Raw genomic sequence first — 25,476 nt, forward strand, 5'->3', positions numbered from 1 at the left:
CTCAAAGGAATAATAAACTGGAGGAATTCCATGTGAACTAGAATGACCTCCAGGAATTGATGCAGAGTAAAACCAGGAGAACATTGTACACAGAGACTGATACACTGGTAAAATCTAATGTAATGGATTTCTGTACTAGCAGCAATGCAATGACCCAGGACAATTCTGGCGGATTTATGGTAAAGAACTATACCCACATTCAGAGGAAGAACTATAGGAGTGGAAACAGAAGAAAAACAACTGCTTGAATACATGGGTTGATGCAGACATGATTTGGGATGTAGATTCTAAATGGTCACCCTAGTACAACTATCAATAATATGGAAATAGGTCTTGATCGATGACACATGAAGAAACCAGTGGAAATGCACATCGGCTATGGGGGGAGTATGGGAGGAGAGAGTAAGAACATGAATCATAACCATGGAAAATTTTTTTCTAAAAAATAAAAAAGTAAACAATTTTGTGAAAAAATCTCATCCCAAGTCCCTCCAGTATTAGAGCAGAAATTCCAAGTAATTCCAAACATTATAATGTGGTGGATCTGTGCAGTGCCTATATTTCCATATGTATTGCAAAGGAAAGCCAAAAGATCTTTGCTTTTACTTGGAACAGAAGTCAGTTCACATGGTCCCAATTACCTCAAGGGTTCTGTGAGAGTGGAAATGTGTTCCGCCAAATCCTAAAACGAGATCTGAAGTCCATAGTATTCAGAGAAAATAAGATCGTCCACACTTTGTCAATGATGTACCCCTTGCCAGCCTGACTGCAAAAGTTTGTTATTGAGACAACAGAAAACTAATAGAACTATACAAAAGGTGCTATAAAGTGTCCAAATCAAAGCTACAATGGCTTATGCCAAAGTCGAATATCTAGGATTCATCTTGGAAAAGGGGATGAGAAAAATTTCCAAGAAGAGGGTAGATGATATCCAAAAGCTTAGTGTGCCAAAATTCAAGAAACAACTGAGGGCTATTATAGGAGTTACAGGGTTCTGTAGGCAATGGATCCTAGGTTACAGTCTAATAGCAAAATGTCTGTCAGATCTCACTAAAAACAGTCACAGAATCATTGCAACTCAACAAAGAGCATCTCCAAGCATTGGCAAAGCTTAAGGAAGCTATAATAACAGCTCCAGCCCTAGGAATCATTAATTATGACAAAGAATTACAGGTCTTTGTTGATGAAGCAAAAGGGGTAGCATCTGGAGTGTTAGTCTAGACTTTAGGACCCAACTTTAGACCAGTAGCTTATCACAACTCACAATTGGACAATGCTGCTAAACGAATGATCCCCTGTCTTACAGCGGTTGCTGCCACAGAGCTTATGGTGCAAAAATCAACAGATTTGGTATTAGGATCAAAAATAAATGTCTATTCTGCCCACAAGCTGGAAGGAATATTAAAAGGATGTAATTTTCAAGCTTTCACACAGCAGAGGCTTTCCCAGTATGAGACTGTGTTGCTAAGAAACGAAAACATCACATTGAAACAGCGCAATGTTTTAAACCCAGCAACTTTACTTCCAGATTTGCCATTCAAAGGAGAACCCTTCCATAACTGAAGAAACCATATCAGTAGTGGAAAAAAAAAACAGAAATGATTTAAAAGACACTCCATTGCTCAATCCAGAAATGGAGATGTATACAGACAGTTCTTGCTTGATGGGGAACATTTTACAGGGGCAGCTGTAGTAACACAATCAGAGACATTATAGTATGGATCTTTGCCAAAAGAAATGAGTGCTCAAGGGACGGAACTGGTGACAAAAGCATGTCAGATTGGAAAAGATAAAAGAGTAAACATTTATACTAATTCTAGATAAGTTTTTTCAATCACTCATGCCATGAGAGAAATTTGGCAGCACAGAAGATTTCTCACAAGAGCAGGGAAGGAAAAAGCTTAAGCCAAAATCATAATGCAGCTTCTTGAGGGCATACAATTGCCTAAGGAAATAGCGGTAATCCACTGTAGATATCACATGCTTGGGAAAGACCCAGTGTCCTTAGGAAATCATAGGGCCGATATCACAGCTAAATATGGAGCAAGAATGGGCCCAACATATGTGCTGAATTTTTCAATAATGGAAGAGGATAATTTAACTAATGCCTACAATGAACTGCAAATTCAGACATGTAAAAACAACTTTGGGGCCAAAGAGATAAGAGGAGTACAGTTTTCAGAACTAGGTAAACCCATTTTGCCTATGAATTTTTCTATCATGTGTGTAATGCCATACATGCAAAAGGACATTATGGGAGCTAAGCGGTGACTGATTCAGTGCAATGATTTTGGATTGTACTTGGAATATCTTAATATGCAATAACAGTCTGTCAAAAGTTCAAGATTTGTATGAAGTTCAAACAGGGAGTATATAAGAACAAAGGTTTCGGAGGTTGACCACTAGCTTATACTATATTTGAATGCATACTGTGGAAAAAATTGCACAGAAAGGGCTTGGAACATTGTAGAGAGGTTGATTGACAAAGAAGACAGATGGAAGGGGGAGGGGAAAGGACTTGTGAGTGACAGTTGCTCTCTGGAACACTCTTTCCTGGACCTCCCGACTAGAAGGAGCTTTCACTGCCTCTTAGGATAGAAACTTCCTCTATTCCTGGGATTTTCCCAACTGTTTTCTCTACCTGGATTCCTGTGAATTGTGTCATCGAAGAAAAGGATTTGAAGGTGGCTGCTTGAATTGTAACGCCTTTCTTTAGAGGCACTAGCCTGAAGAGACAGGCTAAACAAACTCTGAAGGTCAGAAACTCTTTTCCTATTGCTTTCTACTGCTAAAGACTTAGAACTTAGGAAAGATAGCATAGATATAATATAGAATAGTAAGAAAGAAAATCTCCATAAGCCTGTGAGCCCTGGGCTCAGCTCAAATCTGAGAGAGATTTGAAAACCATCTGTGCATAAAGTTGAGGGCAATTCCTACTTCCCTCTATCCGGATGCCTTCTCTTTAAGACTTGTTATTAAACCAATTTAGTTAAATAAATGCAGTCAGATAATCTTTGGTAAGGGTGAAGGGGGCCAGAAGGGAGAAGCCTTCGGCTCCCTGATCAGTCTGTTAGGGTTGTTCTGAGAGTTACCTAACCAACACTCTTGGACCACAGTAACACCTTCCCTGGGTTTCCCTTTCTGATTTACCCTTTGTAAGAGAGTTTTCTTACAGTTTTGTAGAAACCAGTTAGGTTTTCCAGCCTATTTTACAAAAATTTGGAAAGAAGAAAACCATGGGAAGTTTCAGGGAAGTTGGAACTACATACATTTCAAAACCCTGTGTGACTATAGAAAGTAGCCATCTTGAAAGCAGTTCCAGTCAGTACAGCTAATCTGCCTAGCAACACCACAGCCAATAAGAAACCACTCATTTTGAAGGGGCGGGACAGCTCTTAAAGGGCCAGACATAAAGAAAACAAAAGATACACTTGCAATAAACTGCCTAATAAAAATGATTTAGCAAACCAAAGACAAAGAAACACTTTCTAGTGATAACTTAAAAGCATTTTCAGCATAAACAAAAAAGAGCTTATTAGAGGAGAAACTACAATTCATAAACTAAAGATAGGGAACTAAAGCAACAAACAAATAGTGTAGAATCACAAATAGCAGATAGTTCTAATGACACAAAAACAAAAAAGTTTTGCTGAATTTGAGAAACAAACGTTAAAAGTAATAATACAAAAGACAAATGGTTTGGACCAAGCAATATCTCCAGAGATTCACATGAGTAGACCTCCTGAAGAGAAAATCAAAAATGATGATACAAAAAACGGAAATGTCACTGATATATTATAGGACTCTAAATTAAATCCTAATGTGGAAGAATGTAAGGAAAATACACATATAAATTCTTCAAACAACAAAGACATTATCCCAACATCCCTAAATCTCACGCTTAAGCAATTCCAATGCAAAAAGCAAGAGAGACTGAAAAGTGAATTTTCAAATCAAGAATCTGTAACTGTCAATAATTCTTATATACAAACCATGGATCAAGAATAGTATTTGGAGGAAATAGAATTGGAGGCAACAATGATTCCAGTATTTCAAGAACCTAACAATACTGAGCAACATGTAATGATAAAATTGGGAATAGAAATATATCCAGCATTAATTAAGTGCTACATGCTCAGTGCTAAAAATATCACCTGAGGACATTACAATCATCGGTTCTGTAAAAGTTATGGGAGCCACAGGAAAAACAAAAAGAGTACCAAAACTAAAATAAAAAATGGTAAATCTAGGGGGCAGCTGGGTAGCTCAGTGGATTGAGAGCCAGGCCTAGAGATGGGAGATCCTAGGTTCAAATCTGGCCTCAGACATTTCCTAGCTGGGTGAACCTGGGCAAGTCACTTGACCCCCATTGCCTAGCCCTTACCGCTCTTCTGCCTTGGAGCCAATACACAGTATACTGACTCTAAGACAGAAAGTAAGGGTTTAAAAAAAAAAAAAAAGGTAGTTCTAGGGCCTGCAGTGTTGGGGTTGGGTGATAGGAAGAGAGGTCAAAGTGGAATCTCTCCTTCAAGTCACCACAGGAGTCCTCCTTCTACTGGGGGTTATTTGTTGATGGCTTTACTAGATGGAATGATTTCATTTGTTTGTGCCACCATATGCTTGATGAAAGAAAGGCTTCTCTATTGATTGAGGTATATCTTATCTGTCTATGTTGTTGTTAGCCAGAGATATCAGGAAAAACCTCCCCTTCACCATCTACTCTCCCTTTCAACTGAAATCAGCTTCAAGATGGAGAACCACCCAAAGGTAGGCAGCAGTCTTGTTCATTCCATCATAAATTTACCGAATGAACCGGAAATGCGATATGACTTAATAACTTGACTTTAACAGGATTGATATGAGGGAAAGGATGGAGGTTGAGGAACAGAGGGTGAATGGGATGATTAATTGATTCTTCGTTGAAGCCTAAGAGTCCCTGGCTCAGCCAGGGCTAATACCCCAAACTGAGTTTCTCTCTCCCTTCCCCACTAAAACTTTATTCTGATCTATTATAGTTCTTTCTAACAGTAAAACAAGGGTCTCTTGTAATAAATGGATGAGGGTAAGCTGTCCCAGAGAGATAGGCTCTCAAAAGAGTCCCAAAATATCTCTGTAGATGTTGTATTGGTTAACTGGTTTAGCTGAATCCAAGATGGCAGCTGTCAACAGTTTTCCTAGGGCAGCAGGAGCATAGGTTAGTCACAAGGGCTGGTTTGGCTGGGAGTTGCAGACTTCCACCTCCTTCTCCTTCACAGCTCTCAAAACCAATTCCCTCTTGCTTGTGGGGGGGGGGTCCTCCTTTTATCCTCCTGGTTCCAACTGTCTTCAACTGATCCTCCTTCTTGGGGTTCTGGTGACAGCCCTCCTATAATTCCATCTTACAATATCCTGGTTATTTAGTAAATAAGTATATATATAATATATATATACACACACACATATACATATATATGCATATGTATACATATGGGGCATTCATTAAGTTCTTGGAAGCTACCTGGGACCACCAGGGCCTGCTCCTGAGAGCAGTAAGACTTAAGGCCTCAAGAGGCTAAAGAACCGAACTTTGAACACAGACCTTGAGTACAAGTGCAGACACAGGCGTGGATGCAGACCCTGAGCACAGGTGTGGAAATTGGGTGGGGACCCAGTGCAGAGGGGTGCATGACTGTGGAAGCAGTGCCCTGAGACTGCTAAAGGAGCTTTGGGCAGAGGAGCAAGCAAAGGAACAACCAGGAGGCTTGACCCTGAGACTTGAGACCTCAGGAGCCTAGAGAGTATAGACCGACTATGGCCACAAGGATAAAGCTGAGAGGGCACATGGCTCTCTAACTCAGGCAAAAATAGCTCCACAGTTCCATAGGCATAGAGCCTGTCTGCCTCAACAAGACTTCTGACTGAGAAAGAAATAATAATAATGGCAAGCCATTCACAAGAATCCCAAAAGAGAAAAAGCAAGAAGCAATCTTTAACACTCGACAACTTTTACACAGAAAAAATCCTGACAACAGAGCAAATGGCATAGAGGAGAACAAACAAGTAATTACATCCAAACCTTCCCAAAAAAACGAAAATTGGCCACAAGCTCTTAAAGAGTTCAAATCTGAGATCATGAGAAAGATGGGAGAGATTTGGTGAGAGAAGTGCGAAATTGCTCAAAAGGAAATTAACATGTTAAAAGACAGAAACTCCCACTTGGAAACAAAAATTAAACAGCTGGAAAAAAGGATAGACCAAACCAAAAAGGAAAATCATTAGATTATAACAGAAAACTACTCTCTAAAGACCAGAATTGGGCAAGTAGAAGCCAATGATCTCTCAAGACAGAAAGAACAAATAAAGCAAAGTCAAAAGACTGATAGAAGGAAACATGAAATATCTCTCTGAGAAATTGACAGATCAAGAAAACAGACCTAGAATAAGACAATTTGTGAATCATTGGTCTTCCTGAAAAAGCAGAAAATAAAAATTTGGACTCCATACTAAAAGAAATTATTCAGAAAAACTGCCCTGAAGTTCTACAATAAGAGGGCAATGTAGACATTGAAAGGATCCATAGATCAACCTCTATACTAGACCCTGAAAAGAAAACCCCTAGGAATATAATAGCCAAATGCAAGAGCTTCCAAGTAAAAGAAAAAATATTTCAAGAAGCCAGAAAGAGACAATTCAGATATCAAGGAGCACCAATCAGGATCACACAGGATCTGGTAGCCTCCACACTACAAGACAGCAAGGCTTGGAATATGATATTCAGAAAGGCAAGAGAACTGGGTCTTCAACCATGGATTAACTACTCATTAAAACTGACTACATACTTCCATACTTACATAGGTAGTTTAAACATAATTTGATAAAAGCTGGGAATAATAAGATAGTTCTATTGCATTACTTGATAAACATATATTAAAAGTAGAAACAAGTTAAAATTCTGGATGGATTAAATAATAGATGTGTTAAATAATAACTTAGAAGAGTTTAGGGATAAGAAAATTGTTACACTGTAAACTTAGACATTGTGTTCAATGGAAAACTCTTGTTGTTGCAAAATGTTTTGCACCCTGTAAATATTGTTATATAAATTGCAACCCTCATCCCCCTGACCAACCTCTGCAAAATCCATCTTAGAATGGGAATAGATAGATGATTAGTATAGCGATAAAACAAGATAAGGATTTATTATTTTGGAGGGAGGGGGAACATAAGATAGGAATAGGAAATAGTGATGCATGAATTAAGTGAGACTTCTTGAAAAATGGGATGCTGTAAGGATGGGATTTGTGCAAGGAGGATGGGACCAAAGGAGCCAGAGAAGGCAGTTGCTGACAATTGCTGACAGTTGAGACAAGAGAGGATTCTGGGATTTTCTCTGAGGAAGAGGGAGAGAAGAAGGGCTTCAGGTGGAGGACTGGGAAGAAGGAGGAGAAGGACAACCTGGCTCGGATCCAGGCCTGAGGGCTTCCTGTGGATCCTTCTCTTGGAAATTGAAACCCTGATTCCCTAAGAAAAGCCATTCCATCACATCTCACCCATCAATACTTCAGCCATCAAGTCAGCTAAGTTTTTGGACTCCATTTTGGGAGCAATCTTTTAGACTCCTTCATCCATTACCCAACCTTGCTGAGAAACCCCTTTCAGTCTAAATTTACAAATATAGAAAAGGATAGAAACAGAAAAATAGAAATAGAAGAAGAGGAGAGGGAATATAATAAGGAAAGAGACAAGTAGAAGGTTTTGCAAAGGTCTGGTGAAAAGGCTTTGCAGAAGAGGGCTGGCACACGCACAGAAGTGTACAAAGGGTTCCAGAATTTGGGGACGGGATAAGAAGCAGAACCTGAAGGAGGAAGTATCCATTAGTCCTGGACACCAAGGAGAGAAGAGACTTATGTTTGTGTGAGCTGTGAAGACCTAGTGACTCTGCCATTAAGAGCCTGGTCACCTTGGCTCTGGCCTCTGGCCTCAAGGTGAATTCCTTATTACATCTAGCAATCTTTACCTGATAAACTGTATGCTAGTCTTGATTTATTAGTAGACCAGCAAGTCAGGAACAGGTAGCTAGATTTCTTTAGGCAGAGAGAGATAATAGGGAAATAAATGGGTTACTTGTCCTAGATTGGTGGTAGTCTAGGAAAGTAGGCTGGTCTGTCTGTAACAGGCTGTGGGCCAGTCGGGTAGGCCCACCAACTGATTTTATGGTAAAAAGCAATCTGACTGCTATTTGGGTTTATAAAAAGAATATAGGTTAATTATCAAGATTCAAAACAGGGAAATGAAGGAGAGCCAAAGAAATTTCTTTAATCTCTAGGTTTCTAACTCCTCCCTCCAACCTATGGGGCTCTCACAAATCCCTCTTCCATTTCTTGATGCTCCTTAGTCTGTTCTGCTTGTTTTGAACCCAAAATCCTAACTAGCTTCCTGACTACTGGCCACCCAGTAGTTGATTTGATTATAGTTCAGTTGAATAGATAGGTTGGATAGGGTGAAAAGTTTGAAAAGTCATCCTAGTGGGTCTAGCCAAAGATGGCTAGGCTTAACTTCAGAGAGACAGCTTTCTTGGCTCAGGTTGGCTCCTTCTCAGTAACATGGAAATATATCAGAGCACTGGAACACAGGAATCAGTACAAAGTGATAGGAGAAATCCAAATGGATCTGATCTCTCCCTCAGAGACAGGATGGTTAATAGGAGAAACCTCAGGAATAGGGCCAATGGCTTCCACAGAAAATCCATTAAGAGATGGCGGCTTAAAAGGAGAAAGGATCCTGATCTCTATAAACCCTTCAACATCAATCATAGACAAAGGGCTTCAAGGGGACAGAAAACCAAATCTAACAAACCCAACTTAAAAGTTACGTAGGAAAAAAAAGCCTGAATTCTTGAATTTTGGGGTTCGAGGGGAAAGAAAAAAAGAAGATCCTAGGTCCCATCCCCTACCTACTGTACTGAGTCTCCAGCAGATCCTGGAATCTCTGGCCAGGCAAGGGCTCTGTCTGGAGGGAGTGCATCTCTGGCACAGCTATGCTAGACTCAAGGCTTTGATCACAGACAGCAGGGAGGCAATTGGAGGAGAAGCACAATGGTGGGGGGGGGGCCCACAAACACTCTATCTTGCACTGCCCCACCACCCTTTTCTCAAGGTTTTGGCCTCAGGGCACAATGAGCTTTACAGATCAACTCCTCTGGGGCTTAATCTTATCAATACAGCAGAAAAAAAGTCTTCAGAGGACAGGGAAGTTCCAAAATGCCCCCACCATAGACTGCAGTGAAAGTAGCTGAAATCACACCTTTAGCATTTACTACTATAAGGATGATATAAGAAAATTAGTATTGTTTTATTAGTTTAAAGATAAGAAGTAGAGAAGCTGGCTTGAGGAAGAATTGGAGTTTCAAAAAGAGCTGAGAGTATTAAATTTCAACTGTTGGCAGGTATAACCATTATTCTATGACAGTTATATTCTCTGGGTGTGGCATTCCAAGAGTGGGCTTCTGGCAGTCGACAGAGTCACATGAACTTTCTTTCTCTCTCAGGGATAGAGAAGGTAACATCTTTGCCTCTCTCTATCTCTTTCGTTTTTTTAACATTTAATAATATTTATTTTTTAGAAAAGTTAACATGGTTACATGATTCATGCTCTTACTTTCCCCTTCGCCCCCGACCTCCCCACCCCCATAGCCGACGTCTCTATCACTTTCTGAGTGAAAGACTTGAAGAAAGAGAGTGTTTTCTTTTCCACCTTGGGAAACACTATTCATTTATCTGTTATTGTTTATAGAATGGTTAAACTCTGAAAAGACCAATCAAAACCTAGTCTTTGGTGTGGACTCTGAGTCTGTTAAAGCTCAGAGTCCTAACTTAATTCTTGTGGAGATTCAACCAGCTAGCCTTGGTTATCTTTATAACTTAAAGGTGAAGTTAAGAGTTATGTTGGTTAGGTTTATTTAGAATAGTATAAATTTGGTTAGTTAGATCATGGAGGATTAGCGTAGCCTGTGAACCACAGAAGAAGTGGTTCCTTGCAGAACCAAGAAGTTTATTTGGGTGGAGTTAGAACCCCTTAGTATTAGAAATCCTTTTTCCATTATGTATATTGAAGTAAATGGTTTATTTTTTCATAAACAAGAGTCTCTTTAGCGTTCCTTGTGCCTGGCCCTGAAGGGAAGTTCATTTTTGAGCTTCAGTTCAATTTACCACTGAAGATACTTTGATGACATCTATCAAAAGTATCTAGAAACATTTTTGAACCTTTATTTTCTAGTTCTTTGTCCTTATTTGTGTGCTTGCCTTATTTTATTTTTACACTACCAGATGGGGAAGATCTGGCCCCAGGGCTCACTAATCTCACTAATCTAGTGAGTCAACAGAGCAGAGAAGAAGCCCTTCCAGGGCTGAATCCACAGATCCAGCAAATAATCAGACAAAGATTATAGCTGGGGAAAGGATAAAACATGAGTAAATGACAGAAAAAGAAAAATGAAATTATAAATGACAGCTTCTATCCAGAAAAAGAACAAAAAGCAAATGGATTAGAGGAAGATCAAGGAACACCAAGCAAATACAGAGAAACTCCAGCGAATTGGACTTAGGTTTTGGAAGAACTCAAAATTCAATTAATTCAAGAACTCAAAAAACAATTAAGAGAGGCTGAAGATAACTGGAAAAAGGAAATACATGAATTAAAACAAGAAAACAGTGTCTTGAAAGCCAAAATACACCAGCTTGAAAACAAGGCAAAGAAGGCGAAAGTTGATTTACAAAAAAAATCCAACTGGAAGGAGGGTGATCAAAAAGCCAGGGATGAAATTCAGTCTTTAAAAGTCAGAATCCAATAACTAGAAGCAAATGACTTCAAAAGGCAGCAAGAATATATAAAACAAAATCAAAAGAATAAAAAATTTGAGGAAAATATTAAACACCTCATTGCCAAAACCTAAGATCTGGAAAAAAGATCACAGAGAGACAGTTTAAGAATTATTGGACTACTAGAACATCATGACAAAAGAAAAAGCCTGGACATCATCCTACAAGAAATTATACAAGAAAACTGTCCCACGATCCGTGAATGAGAGGAATAGTGGAGATTGAAAAATCCACAGATCACCTGCTACATTTAATCCACAACTGACAACACCCAGGAATATTATAGCCAAATTCAAGAATTACCAGACAAAGGAAAAAATATTAAAAGCTGCTAAGAAGTCATTCAAATACCAGGGAACCATAGTGTGCCATTTGAAATTATTGTAAGCCCTGGAAAACTATGTCTCCCAGGACTATCTCTGCTACAACTTCCCCTGACACCTCCCACTTCCTTTGGGGGGTTTTCAGGGAAAGTATAAAAGAGAAAGTTTGGGGTCTTTTCTCTCTCTTGACCCTGAGCTCTGCTCTCTCTTTACCCTGAAACCGTGATTTCTCTCAGCGCCTTTTTCCCTTTACTCCTACCTCCTAGTTTTCCCTAGACCTTTCCCTTTCTAATTAAAATAAAACCTAGCTATTCAAACCCTAAAGTTGCTCTCTGTTCATTCATTTGAAGGGCTCTGGTCAATTACCCCCGGCTGGGCTGGGGACTGCTACCTCTTCCTTTCCCTTCCTCTACCTTCCTCTCTCCTTTCTCCCATCCATCCTACCTTCATCCCTTCACTTTCACACACATTTTATGGCAACCTTCCTCTACTACCTTCCTATTCCTCCCTTCACTTTCACCCACACATTTCATGTCGACCTTCAGATGGACCTGAACCAGCCTGCCTGACTGCCTGCTGAAGATCCTGCCTGCCTTACTGCCTAAGGGTAAATAAAAACATTTTCCCGTCCAAACCCAGCCCAGCGGGGGAGCTTTAATTCTACTAAACCCCTGCCTCCCCTAGATCTAAATCCCCCCCCAATTCCAGCCAAAGAGCCTAAACCCTAATTCCCCTTACCACATCAGGCTAAAACCCAGCAGGGGGTCTTGCTGGAAAACCCAGCGGGTTGGAAAAAAAAACACCAACTCTTCCCCTACTCTTCCCCTGCCCAGTGCCTGTGCCTAGCACCTAGGCAAGGGATCTAAAACCATCACCCAAGCCCCCAAACCCTCACCCAATCCCAGCCTGCAAAAACCATGGTCCCCTAGGAAAAAAACCCAGCCAGTGGCAAAAAAACCAGCAGGGGGTCTGCCAGTGGCAGGAAAGCAAGATCTGCCCCCAGGAGTCTGCTGGCAGGAAAACCCAGATACCCACCTACTAGCTTCAATCTCTCCCTTTGGAGAGATTTTGCCTTTTAAAAGGCAATACTAAAGTCCCTAATATAAAAAAAAACCCACTTACCTTGCTTATCAGACTGACAGCTGTCATCATGCTTTTATCCATTTCACTGCTCCCCCCTCCCTTCTCCTTACTGAGCTACAGTACTACCTTGGTCACTAGAGGCCAGCAATGAGCACAGAGTGTGCTCCCCTCTCCCTTTTTTCTGCTAAGCTGCAGTGCTACCTTTCTGCCACTGGTGGGCAGAATGAAGGATAGCTCCAATAGTGCTGCCTTTCTGCCATTGGAGGGCAGCACCAAGGACAATACTGATAATAATACATAAGAAAATAATAAATTTTCCCTCTGAAATTAAATAATTAAAAACAAATAAATACACAAATAAGAACAGTTAAATAAAAAAATTAGAATTAAAGCAAACTGAATAAATAAAAGCTAGCTAATTAAATAAACAAATAGAAGTCTCCCAACACGTTTGCTTCTATACAGGAAAATCTTTTAGCTTTTGCCAAATTGTACTGCCTCCTCCTTCTGATGCTTCTAGGGAATCTTGTTTTCTTAATTTTCAGTATGATGAAGCAAAAGGCTGCAAATAGGAAAATGCAAGCCAACATCCAAGCAGCAGTACAAATCCAATTGGACAATTTCAAATACGCTATGCACAACGCACTAGAAAAGGAGGATCCAATTCAAAAATCTGATTCCAAATTTAGAGAGGCTGTTCCTGAAACACTCAGAGAGGAAAGTCCTATTTCTCCTATTTCATCTGAAATAGAGAAGACAGCTGTGATGAAACTCCTCTCTCATCTTATGCATATCCTGACCAACTCTCCCTCCTCTCCTCATTCTCCTAGCACCCTGTCCTCTCCTGTCCCTTCTCCGAGTCCACAACCAACCCCAGTCCAAACAATACTGGTTCCTACCAATTATGCCGAGACAAACACACAAATAACTCAAAAGAAACATAATGCCATATATGCCAATAACAAGGTCTGTTCTGCCTCGGTAAGCACCAAAAGGACTAAAAAGAAACCAAAACCATGCTATGATTCTGATTCTGATTCTAATTCTGATTCCTGTGATGGCCTTTTCCCATTAAGGGAAGTGCCTACATTAGACAGATCTGGGGATGTGATAAATTTAACACATCATACTCTATTCATTCCTCAAGATATCAAAGAGTTTAAAAAAGATATTATAAATTATAATGATGAACCCATAGCTGTAATGAAAAGGATGGAAGATACATTTTTCCAATACAATCGTTCCTATAAGGATGTGGAAAAATTACTCAAGATCTTCCTGACAGAGAGAGAGAAACAAAATCATCATAAGGCCCGAGGGCGAAATGTAGCACTTTGGCCACGTGAGGACCCGAAATGGGATTATAACAATTCAGAGGAATATTTGTAGCTGAATAATGCTAGGGCTGCAATATTAAAAGCAATGAAAGAATATGCAGAATATCCAGACAAATGGAACAAATTTGATCGCCTAAAGCAAAATGATAACAAGACTCCCTCTCAGTTTTTGGACAGGCTTACTGAATTGGAAGCTAGATATTTGGACTTGGATTTATCAACAGAACAAGGCATACGACAAATAAGGCGACAGTTTGTAAACAATTCTAGCAGAGTGGTCCAGGATTACTTTAAGATGCATTGTCCCAAATGGCCAGAAATGGATCTGGATGAATTAAGGAAAATAGCTGTGTATGTCACTAAAGGACATGAAGAAAAAAAGGTACAAACTAATGACCTATTAGATACCATACAAAAAGAAGTGAAATCATTACTAAATAAAATAGAAAAGCAGGAAAGAGGGCATGATAATACACCAATACCATTTGCCTCTCTCCAAGAGTCTAATTATCAATCTCTGACCTGCCACTTCTGTAATAAGAAGGGCCACTTGATGAATAGCAGGAATTTGTTACAGATAATTAGGAATAATAATAACAACTACAACAATTTAAGGAATAATAATAACTTCAGGAGCAACACTAATTTTAGAAGCTATGAGAACAATAACTATAGAAATCGCAATTTCAGGACTGATAATCAGGCAGATAATCCACAACAAATGACCCCACAACAGTACCTTCAAAGTGGAGCTCATCCATGCACTACTCAGGGTGCTAATGCCCTGCAAAGAGGAGCCCAAGGAACTACAAAAACATTATGAAGGTGTGCAGGGGTGGGTGGGGTTGGGCACGGGAATCAGAGGATGCAGCCTTTGATGCAACCTTTGATTTTCCAGACCCTGATATCCTGCTGCCTGTTGTCCCTATTCACTGCCCCCCATACTAATGAGCCTCATGTGACATTGAGAGTTGAAGACACTTATTATGATTGTCTCCAGGACACTGGAGCTTCCAGGTCTGTATTGAGGAGCACACCTAATTCAGATTGTGATTCTATTGGCTCCCTAAAAGTAGTAGGTCTACCTGGAAAACCTCAACAGGTCCCAAAGCTGTCACCTCACATGGTAAGCGTGGGACCCCTAACTGTAGAACATTCACTTCTTTTAATGCCTGGATCCCTTATAAATTTGCTTGAAGAAACCTTTTGTGTAAACTTAGAGCCACAATAACCTGCTCTAGAGATGGCTCTATGACATTAGAAATACCCAAAGAATCTTTAAATTTGCTCCCTGTACTTCTCTCAGAGAGCCAGGAGGTGAATGAGCCTCCCACCTTGGGAATACCTACTTATATCTCTGAGTCTCTTTGGGCCAAATCTTCTTCTGATGTGGGCCTACTTAAATCAGCAGTTCCCGTTCAAATTATGACAAAAGGAGGTCTAGCTCCCTCCATTCCTCAATACCATCTATCAAAGGAAGAAATTGAGGGAATTACCCCAGTGATAAATTCACTAACTGAACAAGGGATAATAATTCCATGTAAATCGGAATATAATACACCTATTTTACCTGTTAAAAATCCAAGAATAGGCCTAGATGGAAAAGCCCAATATCGATTTGTCCAAAACCTAAGAGCTGTAAATAATCATGTTATAAAAAGACATCCTGTGGGTTCAAACCCGAACACAATAATTTCTTCTATTCCCAGCACAGCTACATACTTTACTGTTGTGGACTTGTGCTCTGCTTTCTTTTCTATACCTGTACATGAGGATTCCAGGTATATCTTTGCTTTTACCTGGAAAGGTTCTTAGTAGACCTGGACTCGATTGCCTCAAGGGTTCGTGGACAGCCCTACGTTTTTTATGCAATTCTTAAACGCAGATATAGATGCTATCAAATTCAAACACAGCTATTTAATCAGATATATGGATGATTTGCTCTTGGCTTCACCAAGTGCTGAAGTGTGCCAGGAGGATAGCAAGCACCTCCTTTTGGAATTATATAAGAGAGGCCATAAGGTCTCAAAAGACAAAGTTCAGTGGTATCTCCCCAAGGTCCAATATTTAGGTTTAATTTTAACTGCTGGGTCCTGTCTTATTTCACCAAAACATATCAAAAATATCCAAAAATTAAGTGTTCCTGCCACAAAAAAGCAATTAAGGGCAATTCTTAGACCAACGGGATTCTGTCGGCAGTGGATCCCTTGCTATGGGGAAATTGCAAAACCCCTTGTAGCACTTACAAAACATTCAGTCTCTGAACCACTTAAATTGGAAACAGAACACCTGACAGCTCTTTCTAATTTAAGACAAGCTATCCTGTCTGCCCCTGCTCTAGGCATCCCAAATTATGATAAACCATTTACTTTATATGTCCATGAACAGAGAGGGGTTGCTTCATGTGTTCTGACTCAACTTTTGGGACCTGCTCAACTCCCAGTAGTCTATTATTCAGCCCAGTTGGGCCCAGTAGCTTCAGGAGCACCACCATGTCCTAGAGGAGTAGCTACAATGGTTCTATTAGTAACTAAATCTGCCAACCTAGTATTAGGATGCCCTCTGACCATAATGTGCCCACATAAAGTTGAGGCATTGTTATTAAGACATAGGACACAGGCATTTACAGAGCAGAGAATTACAAAATATGAAATAACCCTCTTGAACGATGAAAATATCACAATAAAGCACTGTGGAGTTCTTAATCCTGCAACCTTGCTCCCTGATTTGCCAACTTCTGGAGAACCTTTATATGATTGTACCTCTTTAGTGTCCATTTCTGATAAACCTCACAATGATTTACTGGACACCCTTTGCACAACCCCAAATTAATATTATTTACAGATGGTTCATCCTTTATGAGGGATGGTAAGCTCTATACAGGAGCTCCAGTAGTTACTGAATTTGCCACCCTGTGGTCAGCTTCCTTACCCTCAAATGTAAGCGCATAAGGAACAGAACTCACAGCTTTAAAACATGACTGTATTATAGCGAAAGATGAGAGGGCCACATTTCACACTGACTCCCATTATGCATTTGAGATATGTCATGCCGTCAGCATGCTATGGCTTCAAAGGGGATTCCTGACATCAGCTGGAAAATATATTGCTAATGGAAACCTTATTAATGAACTTCTTTCTGCCCTCCAGCTCCCTGAAGCCATAGCTATTGTTCATTGCTCTGCACATACACCATGTGGTACTGACCCTGCCTCCAGGGGAAATGACCCAGAAGATGCTGCAGCAAAGCTAGAGGCCTTGGAAGGACCTGAACTCCTTTTGCACTGACAATCACTGATGATTTGGATCTATCCCTTTCCTACACTGACAAGGAAGTGGGACAATGGAAAAAGAAATTTAAAGCCAAACAAGTTAATGGAGTATGGGTATCATCAGATGGCAAACCCCTGCTCCCTAGAAATTTCTACACCCAAATTTGTCAATCCATTCATAAACATGGTCATTTCAGCACCCCAAGCATTGTAGACTCTGTTAAAAGAGTATGGGTAGCACCTGGAATAAATACAATTGCCTCCAAAATATGTACAGATTGCCCTACATGTCAGGCCTTCAATCAACATGCTTTTCGTGGCAAAGTCTTTGGTGGATGTCCTCTTGCTTACACACCATTTGAGAACTTACAAATTGATTTAATCTCTATACCAAAAGCTGGACAGTATAAATTTTGCCCAGTCATAGTTGATCAGCTGACAAGGTGGCCTGAAGCCTTTCATACTGCTCGGGCCACAGCAGCTTTTGTTGCCAAAATCCTCCTAAAAGAAATTATTCCTCGTTTTGGACTGCCAGCACAGATTGATTCAGATAGAGGAACCCATTTTATGGATTCAGTCTTATAAATTTATTCATTTTGGGGGATAACTCCTAAATTTCATACACTTTACCATCCCCAGAGCTCTGGCCAAGTTGAACGGATGAATAAAGAAATTAAAACTATGATTGGCAAATTGTGAATGGAGACTCATCTAAAATGGCCTGAAATTCTTCCTCTGGATCTATTTTATCTCAGAAGCCGACACAGAGGTGATTTACACATCTCACCATTTGAGATGCTATTTGGACATCCACCTATTCAAGCTCAACCATTTACCCCTGCCTATACTTCATTGTTAGGAGGGGATACAACTATTGCCACATACCTCAAAGAATTACAAACCAAATTGAGAGAGCTCCATGATTCTGGAGCTGCTGTTCAGGCAGACCCCATAGACTTCTCGCTTCACAATCTAAACCCAGGTGATAGCGTGTACATAAAGAACTTTAAATGCACCCAGTCAACTGAACCTACTTATGATGGACCATTCCAGGTCCTATTGACTACTCCAACGGCTATTAAAATTGGGGAGAAGGACTCATGGATTCATTGTAGTCATGTAAAACGAGTGCCTTCTGTTGATACTGAATAATTGACCTGTATTGAAATTGACTATTGATTGTATTTGTGACTTGCTACATTTATACTTCGTATTTTTTTCATTTTGTTATTGTTGTGTCACTGTATTTGAACATATATTACCTTTATTAGGAGACTTGTATTGAATTGACTTAATTTGAATTTGAATTGATTTGCATTTTGTGCTTTTTGTGAAATTTGTGAAATTTGTATATTTTCTTAAATGTATAATGGCTTTTATAACTCCATTGTTTTACCTAATTTGCACTCAGACTGTGGATCATGGCTAAGGTAAGAGGAAATGCATCTAAATTCTTGAGTAAGAACCTTTATATTCTATCCCTTCTTAAGTGACATGAATTGCAACATAACAATCCTATATTTATATTTTTTCTCTTGTCACTGATTATAGGATATATATATACATATATATGTCTTGAAATTTTAGCACATTTTTTATAATTACATGTGCAATTTTTGTATTTGTCCTAAACACGTGTCATTTATCTAAATTGAAAGAGTTTTTGATTATTAGATTAGTATAGGTTAGTATATCCATTTGTTCTGAGTGTAACTGTCTACCCAAAAGCCTTAGACTACTTAGACTACTGAAACTGCCATTGGTACTTTGCTATTATGGGACTTAGTTCATATGTCTGAATCAACGAAATAGGATCAACAAAGGAGTACAGATTTTGTCAACATAATGCCAAAGAAGCACATACCTGCATGATGCCAAATGAGCACACAGGTCAAAAAGAGAAACCAATCTTACTAGGATTGCTAAGACTTCTATGCCAATAAAAAGGACTTAAACCTAGTGTGAGCATTGAGGTTGCAACACTTAACATACGTTAAGATGTAGGACTCTTCGAACAACACTCCTCGTAAAAATGTATATGTCAAGTACCTAACAATTGGCTATTCTGGCTCCATATTATATCCCTGAGAAGAAACAACAAAAGAAGAAAAGAAGAAACAATGTAATATCAGACCAATAAATATAAATCTAGTCCTTTTTCCTAACTTTCTTACTATAGTGGTTGACTGTGGTACTGGCTGCTAAGTGGGAAAGTGCATGATATTGGACATGGATTACTTTAATTGGACATTATTCAAAGACCTACTGTGATTTTCTATTTTTTTTTCCTTATTTAGAACTTTTTTCATATAAAATTTAGGATTGGAGGTTTAAATTTTTTTGTCCACTACTTGTTTTTTGTGCTAAATTTTCTGATGAATTTGACTGGCAGTGATTCATATGCCTCACGCCTCAGCCATATATCCCTGTGCGATTTCGTTGTTACTTTCTATCCTCCTCAGGGGGGAATGTATTTTTATTTCATATGGAGAATTTAGGTTGTTTTAGAAAAGAAGTTTACTGCCTCCTGGAATCAAAATGGAGATTCCTGTAGAGACCACATGGAGAAAGAATGATCCAGGAGCCTAAGAGAGCAACCATATGTGAAAAATTCTAAACTTTGGGGGGTTTTAAATTCATTTGTCTTGTTTTAAAATTGATTTGTGTGTTTTAAAATTCATTTGTTTTCTTAAATTCATCTGTTTTGTTTAAATGAATTTGTTTTACGTATATATCTATTTTGTTGTGAATAAAGGGGACTGCCCCCCTGAATATTTGTGTAAAAGAAGCACCATTTGATTTCTTTATATTGTAAAAATTGTTACCTTTTTTCGCTTGTATTGATTTATATACCCTTTATTTATTGTGATTGTAAATTTATTTATGTTTGTTATGATCCATTGGGGAGATTGGTCTCCCAAAGGATCACAGAGGGGAATGTATCATTTGAAATTATTGTAAGCCCTGGAAGACTATGTCTCCCAGGACTATCTCTGCTACAACTTCCCCTGACACCTCCCACTTCCTTTGGGGGAGGTGTCAGGGAAAGTATAAAAGAGAAAGTTTGGGGTCTTTTCTCTCTCTTGACCCTGAGCTCTGCTCTCTCTTTACCCTGAAACCGTGATCTCTCTCAGCGCCTTTTTCCCTTTACTCCTACCTCCTAGTTTTCCCTAGACCTTTCCTTACTAATTAAAATAAAACCTAGCTATTCAAACCCTAAAGTTGCTCTCTGATTATTCATTTGAAGGGCTCTGGTCAATTACCCCCACCTGGGTTGGGGACTGCTACCTCTTCCTTTCCCTTCCTCTATCTTCCTTTCTCCTTTCTCCCATCCATCCTAACCTCATCCCTTCACTTTCAAACACATTTTATGGCAAAATTCCTCTCCTACTTTCCTCTTCCTCCCTTCAATTTCACCCACGCAATAGTTAGGATAACACAGGATCTGGCTGCATCTACACTAAAGGACTGGAAGGCATAGAATATAATATTTTGGAAAGCAAGAGAACTGGGTCTTCAATCAAGAATCAACTACCCAGCAAAACTGATTATATTCTTGCAAGGGAAAGTATGGTCATTTAATAAAATTGAAGACTTCTAAGCATTCATGAAGAAAAAACTAGAAAATTTGATGTCCAAACGCAGAACTCAAGAGAATCACCAAAAGGTCATTAAGAGAGGGAAAAAACAACCAAAAAAACAAAATTTTTTAAAGAAGCCCAATAAGTTCAAATGATTTGTATCCCTATAAGAAAAGATTATATTGATAACTTAAAAATTGTTATTATCATCAGGATAGCTAGAAGAAGATACACTTATCTTTTATACTTAGAGGAAACAGTGACAAACTCACAGGATGAAATGTCAAGATATATATATATACATATATATATATACACATATACATATATATATGTATATAAAGAGGTTGAAAAAAGAGGATAATATGAAAAATGGGAAAAGAGACAAAATGGAGTAAATTTATATTCCATAAGGAAGCTCATGGTGGGAGCAGGGGAGAAGACCAATACACTAGAAGGGTAAAGAGGTTGAGACAGGAAATACTTTATTCTTACGTGCATTGAAATTAACTCAAGGAGGGAAGAACAATCAGATCAATTGGGGCAGAGAATTGATATGTGCCCTATAGAGAAGTAGAAGGGTAACAAATGGACTTGTCGAGAGGGAAGCAATACTAGGGAGTGAGACTGTGTGTGTGTGGGGGATAACTTTAAAAGACCATAAAGAAAAATAAGAGAAGAATAAGAGTAGGCAGAGAAAGGGAAGTAAAATAAGGAAAGGGACTAGGGGGAATGATTAAAAACAAAACACAGGTGTAGAAGGAAATAATGAAAGAAGAAAAGGCAGGACAAGGAGAGGGAATCAAAATATTGGGGAATACACAGTTGATAATCATAACTCTGAATGTGAATGGGATGAACTCTTCCATAAAATGTAATCAAACAGCAGAATGGATTAGAAACCCAAATCCTACCATACGTTGTCTACAAGAAACACACATGAGGAAGGCAGACATAGATAGGGCAAAATCTATTGGGGTTCAATTGAAAAAAAGAAGGCAGGAATTGAAATTATGATACCTGACAAAGCCAAAGTAAAAATAGATCTGGTTAAAAGAGATAGGGAAGGTAATTATATCCTGATAAAAGGCAGTATAGACACTGAAGAAATATCAGTACTCAACATGTATGCACCAAATGGTATAGCATCCAAATTTCTAAAGGAGAAGCTAGTGGAGCTCAAGGATGAAATAGATAGCAAAACTATACAAGTGGGAGACCTAAACCTTTTCCTATCGATAGATCTAGATAAATCAAACCAAAATATAAATAAGAAAGAGATAAGAGAGGTGAATGAAATGCAAGAAAAATTAGAGTTAATAGATATGTGGAGAAAAATAAATAGGGACAAAAAGAAATGCACCTTCTTTTTAGCAGCACATGGTACATTCACAAAGATGGACCATGTACTAGGGCATAGAAACATGGCAAACAAATGCAAAAGAGCAGAAATAATAAATGCAACCTTTTCAGTTCATAATGCAATAAAAATAATAATTAGTAAGGGTACAAGGATAGGCAAATCAAAAATTAATTGGAAATCAAATATGATTCTCCAAAATCAATTAAAAAACAAATCACAGAAAGAATTAATCATTTCAAAGAAGAGAATGACAATGATAAGACATACTACCAAATTATATGGGATGCAGCCAGAGCAGTACACAGGGGGAAATTTATATCCTTAAGGGCATATACTAACAAATTATGGAGGGAAAAGATCAATGAATTGGGCATGCAAATAAAAAAACTAGAAAGAGGACAAATTAAAAATCCCCAGATGAAAACTAAATTAGAGATTATAAAAATTAAAGGAGAAATTAATATAATTGAAAGTAAAAGAACTATTGAATTAATAAATAAGACAAGAAGCTGGTACTTTGAAAAAACAAATAAAATTGACAAAGTACTGGTCAATCTAATTAAAAAAAGGAAAGATGAAAACTAAATTATCAGTATCAAAGATGAAAAGGGAGACCTCACCTCTAATGAAGAGGAAATTAAGGCAATCATTAAAAAATATTTTGCCTAATTATATGGAAACAAATATAGCAACCTAGGTGATATGGATGAATATTTACAAAAATATAAATTGCCTAGATTAACAGCAGAAGAAATAGAATACCTAAATAATCCCGTATCAGAAATAGAAATTGAAAAAGCCATTAAAGAACTACCTAAGAAAAAATTCCCAGGACCAGATGGATTCACAAGTGAATTCTATCAAACCTTCAAATAACAACTAATCCCAATACTATACAAACTATTTGACATAATAAGCAAAGAAGGAGTTCTACCAAATTCCTTTTATGACACAAATATGGTACTGATCCCAAAGTGAGGTAGACCAAAAACTGAGAAGGAAAACTACAGACCAACCTCTTTAGTGAACATAGATGCAAAAATCTTAAATAGAATACTAGCAAAAAGACTCCAGCAAGTGATCACGAGGGTTATCCATCATGATCAGGTGGGATTTATACCAGGAATGCAAGGATGGTTCAATATTAGGAAAATCATTCATATAATTGACCATGTCAACAAGCAAACCAAGAAAAATCACATGATTATCTCAATAGATGCTGAAAAAACTTTTGACAAAAATACAACACCCATTCCTACTGAAAAGACTAGAAAGTATAGGAATAGAGGGACCTTTCCTAAAAATAATAAACAGCATATATCTTAAACCATCAACAAGCATCATCAGCAATGGGGATAAATTAGAAGCATTCCCAGTAACATCAGCAGTGAAACAAAGATGCCAATCATCATCTCTATTATTTAACTTTGTACTATAAACACTAGCAGTAGCAATTAAAGAAGAAAAAGAAATTGAAGGTATTAAAATAGGCAATGAGGAGAATAAGCTATCACTCTTTGCAGATGATATGATGTTCTACCTAAAAAATCCTAGAAGAATCAACTAAGAAGCTTGTAGAAATAATCAACAACTTTAGCAAAGTTGTAGGACACAAAATAAATGCACATAAATCATCAGCATTTCTATGTATTTCCAACACATCTCAGCAGCAAGAGTTAGAAAGTGAAATGCCATTTAAAATCACCCGACAACATAAAATACTTAGAAATCTATCTGCCAAGACATACACAGGAATTATACAAACACAATTTCAAAACACTGTCCACACAATTAAAACTAGATCTAAACAATTGGAAAAACATTAATTGCTCGTGGGTAGGATGAGCTAACATAATAAAAATGATCATCCTATCCAAATTAATTTACTTATTTAGTACCATACCTATCAAATTACCAAAAAACTTCTTTAATGATTTATAAAAAACTATAACAAAGTTCATTTGAAAGAACAAAAGACTAAGAATATCAAAGGAAATAATGAAAAAAAATGTGAAGGAAGGGGGCCTAGCAGTACCAGATCTTAAACTGTACTATAAAGCAGTGGTCATCAAAACAATATGGTACTGGCTAAGAGACCGAAGGGAGGATAAGTGGAATAGACTTGGGGTAAGTGACCTCAGCAAGAAAGTCTATGATAAACCCAAAGAACCCATCTTATGGGACAAAAAGCCACTATTTGACAAAAACTGCTGGGAAAATAGGAAAACAATATGGAAGAAATTAGGTCTAGATCAACATCTCACACCCTACACCAAGATAAATTCAGAATTGGTGAATTACATGAATATAAAAAAGGAAAGTATAAGTAAATTAGGTGAACACAGAATAGTATACCTGTCAGATCTCTGGGAAAGTAAAGAATTTAAAACCAAGCAAGAGTTATAAAAAATTACAAAATGTAAAATAAATAATTTTCATTAAATTAAAAAGGTTTTGTACAAACAAAACCAATGCTATCAAAATTAGAAGGGAATCAACAAATTGGGAAAAAATCTTTATAACAAAAAACTCTGACAAAGGTCTAATTACTCAAATATAAGCAGCTAAAGCAATTGTACAAAAAATCAAGCCATTCCCCAACTGATAAATGGGCAATGGACATGAATAGGCAATTTTCAGATAAAGAAATCAAAACTATCAATAAGCACATGAAAATTGTTCTAAATATCTTATAATTAGAGAAATGAAAATCAAAACAACTCTGAGGTACCAACATCTAGCAGATTAGCTAACATGACTGCAAAGGAAAGTAATAAATGTTGGAGGGGATGTGGCAAAATGGTGATACTAATAAATGGCTGGTGGAGTTGTGAATTGATCCAACCATTCTGGATGGCAATTTGGAACTATGCTCAAAGGGAGCTAAAAGACTGTCTGCCCTTTGATCCTGCCATATCACTGCTGGGTTTATACCCCAAAGAGATCAAAGGGAAAAAGATACATACAAAAATATTTATAGCTGTACTCTTTGTAGAGGCAAAAGCTGGAAAACGAGGGTATGCCCTTTAATTGGGGAAGGGCTGAACAAATTGTGGTATATGGTGTTGATGGAATACCATTGTGCTCAAAGGAATAATGAACAGGAGGAATTCCATGTGAACTGGAATGAGCTCCAGGAATTGATACAGAGTGAAAATAGCAGAACCAGGATAATATTAAACACAGAGACTGATACACTGTGGTGAAATCAAATGCAATGGAATTCTCTACGAGTAGCAATGCAATGACCTAGAACAATTCTGAGAGACTTATGAGAAAGAATGCTATCCACATTCAGAGGAAGAACTGTGGGAGTAGAAACAGAAGAAAAACAACTGCTTGAACATATGGGATGATGGGGATATGACTTGGGATGTAGACTCTAAAGGACCACCTCAGTACAGCTATCAGTAATATGGAAATAGGTCTTGATTAATGACACAGTGGAAATGCACATTGGCTATAGGTGGAAGGTGTTGTTTGGAGGGGAGAGAAAGAAAATGAATCATGGAATCATGAAACATTTTTCTAAAAAATAAAAAATGAATCAATTCTAAATTAAAAAAAAAAAGTCCATTAACCCACACAGAAGGTGATTCCTCCAAACTCCATAAGAGACAGGAATACTTCCCCCATCCAAATCTTGGGAGTCCACTTCAATT

General features: G+C 38.2%; 1 protein-coding gene across 1 annotated transcript in view; it reads right to left on the reverse strand.

Annotated features, from left to right (window-relative positions):
- PCCB (propionyl-CoA carboxylase subunit beta) overlaps window positions 1-25,476 on the reverse strand; it is a 124,755-nt gene that overhangs the window by 53,299 nt on the left and 45,980 nt on the right. The window lies entirely within an intron of this gene.

This window comes from Gracilinanus agilis, chromosome 3, assembly GCF_016433145.1.
Source record: "Gracilinanus agilis isolate LMUSP501 chromosome 3, AgileGrace, whole genome shotgun sequence".
Classification (NCBI taxonomy): Eukaryota; Metazoa; Chordata; class Mammalia; order Didelphimorphia; family Didelphidae; genus Gracilinanus; species Gracilinanus agilis.